Raw genomic sequence first — 11142 nt, forward strand, 5'->3', positions numbered from 1 at the left:
GACTGCCTTCTCAAAGTAACCACCATCTTGACTTCTAACATCATCAATTACATTTGCCTAAGTTTGAATTCCCAGTAAACAAAATCATTCATTAATTCATTCATCTCCTTAATTTCTGGCCTTTTTTGCTCATATTGTGCTTGTGAGAGTCTCAGAAATTACTTTTATACTAATAAATGCAATGCCTTTCAGTAGGACCCTGAAGTGAAATTCAAAGGAAATATGACTTATCTATGTACACAATTTTTAAAGGTGAATATTTATTATTTAATATTATTATTTAATATTTATTATTTAATATTTATTTTTTAGTTCTCGGCGGACACAACATCATCCCCCACAGCGGACACTCCGCCGAGCCAGTCAGCGGCCACCATCCGGGAAAGCTGAAGGATACACCGCCACTCTCCTTCAGAGTGCGACATCAAAACAGGACGGTGTCATTCAGCTCACCCCCCAGACAGCGGGAATTCGCATAAAATCTCTCCTAGGCTTGCCGGGAGAGGGAGTATCAAGCTGAGCCTCCATACAGGCTAGGGGGAAACCAGAGACACCTGACCTCCAACCCCTCCTCCCAGTAGCAGCCAAAAGGAAACCTGGCTAGCCAGCGCTGGGGGAGGGGCAAGCAGAAAAAATCAAAGTGATAGAGTGCCAGGGATCCCAGCAGCCTGCAACAGGGCCCGGAGAGCCAGGCCAACTGATTCGCGTGGCCTGCCCTGCGGCTACAGAAGGCGTGGCGCCTCAGTGAAGCCATTAATTGGCAAGCAGGGAGGTTAGGGAAGGCCATTAGGTGGAATCCCACCAGCCAAGCCCACACGGACCCTTGGGCCGAGCTCGGGTTCTCAGAAGGGGAAGAAAGCGGTACAGTCCCATCCCCCACAGCGGACACTCCACCGAGGCAGTCAGCGGCCACCATCCGGGAAAGCTGAAGGATACACCGCCACTCTCCTTCAGAGTGCAACATCAAAACAGCGGACACTCCATCCAGGCAGTCAGTGGCCACCATCCGGGAAAGCTGAAGAATACACCACCACTCTCCAACAGCTTGTAACATCAAAACAGCCAGCAGCAGGACCCCGGAGATCCAGGCCAACTGATTCGCTCGGCCTGCCCCGCAGCTACAGAAGGCGTGGCGCCTCAGAGAAGCCATTAATTAGCAAGCAGGGAGGTTAGGGACTGCCATTAGGTGGAATCCCGCCAGCCAATCCCACCGCCCACGCCCGGAAGAGGCCCAGCGATCTGTACACAATTTTTAAAGGTCAATTTAATGCTTTATTTGTGATAGCAAAGACAGTAATTTAGTATGCATAATAAGATGTATTTATTTATATATACATAATTAAAATCATATTTATATATACAAACAATGTAATTTTTGTGGGCATGTGTGTGCACACGTGTGTATGCACACGTGTGCTTGCGCTGAGGATTGGACCAGGCTGCTTAAATATTGAACTATATATCCAGCCCTTTTTAATTTTATTTTATTATTTATTTATTTATTTTAATATTTATTTTTTAGTTCTCGGCGGACACAACATCTTTGTTGGTATGTGGTGCTGAGGATCGAACCTGGGCCGCACGCATGCCAGGCGAGCGCGCTACCGCTTGAGCCACATCCCCAGCCCCAGCCCTTTTTAAAAAAAATTTTGAGACAGGATCCTTCTAAGTTGCTGAGGATCCTACTAAGTTGCTAAGGTTGGCTTTGAACTTGCAATCCTCCTGCCTCAGCTTCCTGAATTGTTGGGATTACAGGCTACACCACCATGCCTGGCACAAACAATTTATTTTTTAGTAGTTGATGTACCTTTATTTTTTATTTATATGTGGTGCTGAGGATCGAACCCAGTGCCTCACATATACTAGGCAAGTGCTCTGCCACTGAGCTCTAACCCCAACCCCTTAATTTTTAATAAAGATACTACATGTGTCAGTATAAAAATGCTGAGGCATAAGGACACTAAAGATGTGATGAAATCTTTTGATGCTTGTACCCATATTCAGTAGCTCCCAGGCAAAGGGACATAAGTATGCTTGCCCCCATGGTATGATTTTCCTAGATAGTGAATAATTCCTAATAAAATTCCAAACACTATCTTAGTCTGTTTTTTCTGCTGCTTTAACAAAATTAATGAGATTGAGTAATTTATAAAGAAAAGAGGTTTATTTTGGCTGATAGTTCGAAAGCCTGGAAAAGTGAAGATCCAAAGCCAGCTTTTGCTCCATTGCTGGCAAGAGCCTCTGAGGGCATCATGCCGCTTCAACTCACAATGTAAAGTGGAAGGAGAAGGAGGCAAGTGTGGAAGGGAGTATGTATATCAGAGTGAGAGGTGGTGTCAGGCTTGCCTTGTAACAGTCTGCTCTCTGGATGACTAACCCTCTCTCCCAGAAACTACAGTAATCTATCTATTTCTTTCTCTCTCTCTCTCTCTCTCTCTTTTTTTTTTTTTTTGGTACTGGGGATTAACCTAGGGGAACTCCACCACTGAACTACATCTCCAGCCTCCTACCTTTTTTGAGGCCGGCCTTAGCAATTTAGTGAGGCTGAGCAACTCACTAAGTTGCTGAGGCTGGCTTCAAACTTGCAATCCTCCTGCCTCAGTCTTCCAACTTGCTGGAGTCATAGGCGTGTGCCACTGTGCCCAGATTTTTAATAATTTTTTCATGAGGATAGAGCCCCATGATATTATTACCCCTCAACACCCTCACATTGAGGAATTAAGCCTCTACATGAGTTTTGGTATAGACAAGCCATATTCAAACCAGAGCAAACAAAAAGGGCAATCTTCCCTCAATGTACGTGATAACTATATTCTTGGAAAACTCATGATATATTCAAACCGAAGAAATATTTTCTGTTTCCAAATAAAATGGAGCAAGATCATAGGCTTACATGATGACAAATAGATAGTTCACCTGTCTGAACATCCTGGTAGGACATTTGAATATCAGGAAGGACTCAGACAATTCTTTGCTGTTTAAATTTGCCCTGGAAGTCTCCTAGTACCCCTGACTACACACAGTTCCGCATTTTCCCAGCCAGTGACAACTTCCACCCCAGATTCCCCAAATACTCTCTAGGATGGTACCACAGGTCTAGGGGATGAGAGGCATGGGTGGGGAAAGATCATCAGAGGAGGGAGCAGGGTAGAATACTCATGATGAGGCCGCCTTACAGCCAGCTCTCCAGGGAGCAGGCTGGTCTCTGGGGGTGAAGGGTTAGGAAAACCCTACATGAGCCTTGCTGCCTATTGATCAGTGCATCCTGCAGAGGAACCTCCAGGACCTATACTTCTCTAAGTCCTTCATAGACATTTCCTGTTCGTTGTTCTAGGATCCCCCCCAGGAAATATGCCCCCAAAAGACAGTGGGGTCCTCATCATCTGCAGTCCCCTGCAGGGACCTCCAGTGGCTGTAAATCTACCTAAATCCACACACCAAATGTGTAATTAAATGTAAAAATAGTACAAAATGATACTCACTGACAGGTAACTATAAGGAAGGTAAACACAGTTCTGATGTCTCTCCTGCTGCTTTTATTTTAGTAAAATGTAAAATAAATTACTTTAAAGTATCTTTCTTTGGTGCTTCTAATAACATGCTTCATGTGTCTGTGGGGTGACCCATCAGCAAATGCGATTTACAAATCCACTCATTTAATCGGACTCACACCCTTCTTAGGTAGGTACTGTTCTTATTCCCATTTTGCAGATGAGGTATTGTTGAATGGGGCACCTATGCCTATAATTGTTGTGGGGGTATCAAATTAGTTAAGACACTTGCTCTAGGCCACGTATCAAGAAGTTACTGGGGCCAAGATTGGTTTACTTCAGAGCCAAGCCTTAGCTTGGACCATTCTCTAGTCTCCTAAAAAAGGAGTTAAGCCTCCCTATCGCTGGCTATGTGGTGCTAGGACAGTGCCAAACCAGGCTGTGTAAGTAACCCCCCAGCCCTGTCCCAACCCACCTGCTCTAGGAAGCAAGAGGGGCTCAGGTGCTTCCTACGGTGTGTTTACGCCCTCTGGTGGCCATGTGCAAAGTTGTGGTTTGGTTCATCCTAGTCAGGGGTCTGAGTGGAAAGTAACCAGCAGGTTACTAGTTGTTAAATTAGTTAACATATTTTTGCTGCTGTTTGTGTTCTTGCTTCTCTGGAGCACTAAACTCTTGCTTCTTCTGCTGGCCAGGGCTTCAGGACTGAAGTATCACTAGTGCCACTGGGCTGCTGGGGAAAGGGTGTGCATGGATGACTGGGACAGTGAGACCTCACTGTTCCTCAAAGGCCTGGAGGATAGAGGAGAACATTCTAGATAGAGGGTCAGCAAAGCCAAAGGACTGGGGGTAGTTCTATGGAACTGAAGGACAGTGTAAGAAAAAGCTGGATTAAATTTGACCCAGTCTCCAGCATAGCCTGGGGATGGGGGTGCCCTGATTATAGTCACAGGTCCTAGTTCTTTAGACAGAAATAGCTCTGGAGCCAAAGAAAGGAGGCCAGCTCCACTCCAGCACTGCCCTCATTCTGCTGTCCCCAGATAGCTGGTGGGGGGTCTACCCCCACGACATTTATGGGCATAGCTGCCCCATTCAACAGATGGAGAAATGGGGCTCTACATTCAGATGAGGTCCATTGTCCAAGTCACACATCTGGGCAATGGCAGTGCTAGGGTTCTCATGTTTGTCTGATTCAAGGCCCAGCCTCAGAAAGCACCAGATTACACTGGGTACCTGTGCCAGAGGAGGCTCTTGTCTCTTGGAAAATCAGATATAAAGAATGGCTGGGACTTGATACTTCATACATAAACCTCAAGGGTATAGCGCCACCCTAGTCCTCAGCAGAGAAGAAAAAAAATCATCCAGTCTGAATTTTCAGTCTCCTTCAGAGAAGTGGGTTGTTCAGGTAGAGATTGCAGGCTTCTTTCTTTCTTTCTTTCTTTCTTTCGTTCTCCCTCCAGCACTGGGAATTGAAGCCAGGACTGCTCTACTACTGAGCTGCTGCACCCCAACCCTTTTTTATTTTTCGTTTAGAAAAAACAGGGTCTGACTGAATTGCCAAGGCTGTCCTCCAACTTGTGATCTTCCGGCCTCAGTGAGTCACTGGAATCCAGGCGTGCACCACTGAGACTAGGGGTATGCAGGCTTTGATCCTTGCTATTGGTTTTCCAGGAGTGTGTTTGAAACACATTTGTCCTGCATTTCCCAATGAAGACCAGGCTCAGAAAACACCCACACACTGTTAGCACCGAGTAGGTGAAGGCCCTATTTAACTTATAGTCTTTATCTAAGATGACCAAACAAAAACACAGCACTGAAGTGGGGCTAGTTGTTTTCCCACCATGCAGCTTTCCATCTGACCTCAGAGGTGCCCAAATCAACCCCCAGACTTCTAAATGTAGATAAAGGAGTTTCCAGGATAAGGGCTTGCCTGGGAGGACCAGAGGGCAGGGTCCAGACCCATCTTAGCCACAAACTTAAAGTTAAGACCCTGAGGAAATTGGAGCAGTCAGTTCAGGCCTCTGGACTTTATATTTCAAAAAATGTACGTGTGAGTCTCTCACAAATCATATGAATTCTGCAACATGTGACCAGCTTTTCCAGCAAAGAAGTGAGTCATCGTGAAACATTTGGAATGGCTGCACTAAAGGTGGAAGAATTCCTTTTTCTTCAGGATTTTTCAGAGCTTGAATTGTGCTATTGGGCACTGTGATTTGCTTCCGGGGTGGGTAGTGGGCTGTGGCCCTTTCATCTGAGAACACTTTGTGAGATGGTGTTCCAGGAAATACACTCAGGAAAGCAGCGGGGAAAAATGCTCTCAAGTCCTGGTCAGACCTGGTCCAATGGGTGACTGGGCAGGCAGCCCTGGCCATAAATTCCAAGTCCTTCGTTTTGCCCACAAGTCAAGGACCTTTGCCCCTGCTGTTTTATCCCCTTGGAATGTTCTCTCATTCCCTAACTTCCTTCAGATGTCTATGAAAGTCTAACTTATCAGAGGAGCCTTCCCTGATTTCCTGATCTAAAACAGCAGTATCTCCAGTGCCCAGCCCCAGGCCCAAGGGTGAGCTCTGTCCTCCTTCCTGCTGCCTCTGAGCCCCCAGAGACAGTGCCCTGTGCTGGGCCTTCTTCTCTCCCACTCTTCTGTGTGTAAGAAGAGATATTGGGAGGGGGTTCCCTGACTATTAAAAGCATGCTTCTCTGTTTAAGAAGTAAAGAAATAGGGGGTGGGGTGTAGCTCAATGACAGAGCGCTTGCCTAAGGTGTGAGGCTCTGGGTTTGATCCTTAGCACCACATAAAAATGAAACAAATACAATAAAATCATGCTGTCCATCTATAACTACATTTTTTTTAAGTAAAGAAATAAATGGAAAGGTAAAGAATGTGAAAGTTCTTACAGAGTCCTATGACCCAGAGATGAACATTTTTAACTATTGGCTTTTGTGTCCTCCTAGGAAACACTTCTCTTCAGGCAAAACAGGAATGCACAATTGTGGTGGTTGTTGGGTGCGAGGCGCTGGAGAAACAAATATGTCACTGTTGTTATCAAAACCCCATGTCGTGGTCCTACCCTGGATATTTGGTCCTGGCTACTTTCAACCCGATGCTTCTTCGTCCTGATAAGTGTGGGGAGGCCCCTCCTCAGGCCAAGGCAGGGGTGGGGGTGGGGGGTGGGGGCAGTCACTGCCAGGGGAAGGACTCTGACACCCTGCACCACATCCCTGTGCACACCCAGGCTGCGAGCTGGTCCCTCGGTTCTCATGGGGTTGCCTGTACACTTGCTCGGTTAAGGCCTCCCCGGGAGGTGCAGGGAGGGACTGCTGGGCGCTTGCGGTTTCCTGCAGAGCTTCTGTTTCATTAGGCTGCACATTCTGGGATCCAGGGCCATTATTTGTTGACCCAGCCGACACTTCGGTCTTCCTCAGCCACAGCCCCTGGGGAGACTGGGGAGGGCGGTGCCCAGCGCTTCCTACTGGCAACCTTCCTGCAGCCAGTCGCTTCCTGCACGGCTCGGAGGCACCTCTCCCAGGTCCCTCCCTCTTGCCTCTTCATACACCAGTTTACTAGGGTCTTCTTCTACTCCTCTCTAAACTACTTTTATGAAAATATATGAGTCATTTTTAACCTGTGGTGTAAATGACAATCACAAAGCCCCCAAACACACTCTGCCCTTCCAAGTAGTTTCGTAGGATCTCAGAGAAATTGACTGATCCAGAGTCATACAGCAAGAAGGTGGCAGAAATGGTAGGCCTCAGGCTTGGGATCCTCAGGGTGATGGGGAATTCTGGACCCTTCAGAAAATATGGCCTGAATGTAAGGATGGATGTGAGATGGTAGTAGCAAGGGGAGTGATTATTTTGCCCCCAGGACCCTTGGAAGGTGCAGCCTTGGGTGCATCTTCTCTGTATGGTTGGCGAAAGAGATTGCCCCATGTTTTGAAAAGCCTTAAAGAGACTGAGAGCAGGGTGCAGTGGCACATGCCTGTAGTCTCAACAACTGGGGAGGCTGAGGCAGGAGGATCTCAAGTTCAAGGCCAGCCTCAGCAACTGAGACCCTGTCTCAAAGTAAAAAGTAGTAGGGGCTGCGAATATTTCCCAGTGGTAGAGATATATTCTGCCTGTGAATTCCTGGATTCAATCCCCAGAACAGGGGGCTGGGGTTGTGCTTCAGTGGTAGAGTGCCACACATATGAGGCACTGGGTTCAATCCTCAGCACCACATATAAATAAATAAACAAAATAAAGGCATTGTGTCCATCTATAACTTAAAAAAAAAAAGAAAGAAAGAAAGAAAGAAAGAAAGAAAGAAAGAAAGAAAGAAAGAAAGAAAGAAAGAAAGAAAGAAAAATCCCAGAACTGTAGAGGGAAAAGGTAGGGGTGTGTGTGTGTGTGTGTGGTAGCCTGAGAAAGTCAGATCATCTTTTCCAAAAGAGTCTGCCCATTCTCCTCTAGGGAAGAGCAAGTGTTGACTCTAAGCTCTAGGAGCTTAACACAATCATTTTAAGGCTTCCTAACACCTTGGTAAACCTGTTAGTAGTGTTGGTTCAAAGCCTAATTAAGAAAGGGACTGAGGCAGGACTTATATTTTTCAAAAATTCCCAAGTGTTTGTTACTAACACAACCTCAAAGTTTGCTCAGTACTCCCTGAGTTTGCTGCTCTGCAGGCATGGGTAGCCATTCTCTTTGAAGACAAGGGGGCACTATGTGATAATCAGAAGCAGAAAGATTTGGAAAAAAGTAGACTTGAAAGGCAGATGTAAAACTGGGGCTAAGGAAGTTACAGTTGTTAAAGACCTTATTGCCACTAAAGAAATGCTAAAGACTTTGTCCAGCTATCCAGACACTCAGAGGCTGCTGTAGCAAGGATCCCTACAGGCTTGTCTACTGCTTGAGATGGCAGCAGATCTTGGTGTCAACCACGTGGTTCTGGCTCTGCAGGAATGCTGGATACTGGAGTTAGGGATTCAAAGAGGCTTCCACCAAGATTTCAAAGGAAGGTGTGGGAGGCCAGACAAAGTGCAGGAGGGTTACAGTCCCTGCAGGAACCTCCTGAGAAGTCCAAGTGTGGAGAAGTGAGGAGGAAGCCAAAGCTGCAGTGGAGACACCCAAGATTAAGAAATGCCAGTAATGTGGGATATTGTCCTAGGAAAGCTACAGAAATTGAGCAGACACAAGCCAACGGAAAGACCACTTGGGCTGCAACAAACAAGGCCACAGGGGAACAGGGGCAGAGCTACTCAAGCCCTGTGGAGAGAACCTCACAAGGCTATGTGCCCTAGATGCCGAGGTGGAGCTACAGGACTTGTTTGTACTCTGAACCTTTATATATTGGATACTCGTAAATTGCTTTTAATTTTACAAGAGTTCACATGGAGATTGCCTTGAGCCTCAGAGAAGACTTTGGACTTGAATTTTGAGCAATCTCGGAACTGTTGAGATTATGGGGACTCTTGGGGATGGACTAAATGTATTTTGCATTGTGAGATGGTTGTGAGTTTGGGGGACCAGGGGCAGAATATTATGGTTTGAATGTAAGGTGTCCCTCAAAACTCATGTGTGAGACAATGCAAGAAGGTTCAGAGGAGAAATGATTGGGTTATAAGAGTCTTAACCCAATCAGTGAATTAATCCCCTGATAGAGATTAACTGATTGGTAACTGAAGTTGTAGTGTGTGGCTGGAAGAAACAGGAATTGGGCATGGCTTTGGGGTATATATTTGTATATGGTAAGTAGAGTTGCTCTCCCTGCTTTCTGATCACCATGTGAGTGGCTTCCCTCTACCACACTCTTTCACCCTGATGTTCTGCCTCACTTCTAGCCCTGAGGAATGGAGCCCCTTCCATGGACTAACACCCCTGAAATCATGAGCCCTCAAATAAACTTCTCCTCTACAGTTGTTCTGCTTGGGTCCTTTTATTTGCAGCAGCAAAGAAGCTAAGACAATATAATATCCTCAAGGGTACATTTTTATTTGGAAGTGGGGTATGTGGTAACTTAGAAAAACTCTGTTGTTTGAGGCTTAGTAGAGTGATGTGATATTTCTCAGGAAAGTGGTGGGGACCATCTGTGTGTCTCTAGGACTCAGTCCAGGGCCTGCAGTTTGAGCAATTATACTCTGCTGCATCTGTCCTGAAGGATAACCCTCTGTAACCTCAAATGAACTATTTGTACAAAAAACAACAACAAAAGTGTGCTTCCTGGTTGCCTCACACCCATTTTTAGAGTTAGAGTTATTTTAGTACAAGTCTGAAACAGCAGCCCTCACCCCCAAGAGGATAGATATTGTAAATCCCTACTTAGTATTTCCAGAAAAGCCTGAGTGGCAGTACAAATATCATCCAGGACAAGTTTTCCTGCAGGCATATCCTTGGGTCCAGATAGGCTGGCCAGGCTCCTCAGGTAAACCATTGTGACTTCCTTCCTGAAGATCCCATTCTCAGAATTCTAAGTAACCTTTCCTCTGCCTGCAAGGAAGGACTCCATTTGACTTTCCACAGTTAGTAGAGTTTTATTAAAATAATTTGTAAGGAAGCAGATAATGACAGGAATCTCACAATGTTAGTACCAGAAGGGCCTGAGGGGAATATCTGATGTTCTCTGCCTTTCTTAACCTGCCAACCACTAATCTTGCTGTTATACTTGTCAGTGACAGGCCAGTGTAATTGTGAGTTCAAGGCAGTGGTTGGTGGGGAGCCAATGAAGATTTTGGAGCAGGTGTTTTTTTTTTTTGTTTTGTTTTTGTTTTTTAAGAAGGGTTATTTTGGCTGCTCTGTAAAGAATGAGTAGTCAAAATTTGTGGTAGTGTTCTAGGGATAGAACACTCCTGGAATCCCAGCGACTCAGGAGGCTGAGGCAGGATTGCAAGATCAAGGCCAGCCTGGGTAAAATAAAAAATAAAAAAGCCTGGGAATGTAGCTCAGTGGTAGAACATCTTTGGGTTCAATCCCCAGTCCAAAAAAAAAAAAAAAAAAAAAAAGAAAGAAAGAAAGAAAGAAAGAAAGAAAAATCACTAAGTTGGTAGGAAGACCAGGACTTGGAATAGGATGGAGGAGCTGGAGGTAAATGGATGGGTGGACAGGTATTTAGAAAGTGGGCTTGACAAAATTCGTAACTGATTGTGGGGAGGAAGAAGGAGGCTTCGAGGTTACCCCCAGGGTTTTTGACTTGGATCTCTGGGCAGATGATGAGGCCATTATTGGGTTAGGAGAGGAGAGGGTTTGGTAGGAAGTTAAGTTCAGGGCAAGTTTTGCTTAAGGCACCCATGGAGCAGGTGTCCAAGTTGTTGAATATTTTACAGGTGCGATACTTAGGAGAGGGGTCGACACAGGAATAGGAAGCCAGGGGATATTAACAGTAAGGAACCGGATTGGCCGCTAGGTTCGGGGTGTGCAAAGCGCAGCCGTTACGTAGTGGCGGGACTCAGTCTCGTGACTGCCGGGTCAGGTAGCCCAGCTCTCAGGTACTGTCAGAATCCGGACGGATAAGGTGGAGGGCGGTGTTAGCTCCTCCCAGTCACGCCTCTCTGCCGGCTTCTTGTCCTCTTCAGTCATTGGGCAATATTACTGTTCGTCAAGGACCCGCCTCCGAAGATAAACCAATCAGGAATTTCGGGCGGGGCTTTCTTCTGGAGCTTGTTCTCTTCTAGGGCCGGTTCTC

This window comes from Urocitellus parryii, chromosome 15 (assembly GCF_045843805.1).
Source record: "Urocitellus parryii isolate mUroPar1 chromosome 15, mUroPar1.hap1, whole genome shotgun sequence".
Lineage (NCBI taxonomy): Eukaryota > Metazoa > Chordata > Mammalia > Rodentia > Sciuridae > Urocitellus > Urocitellus parryii.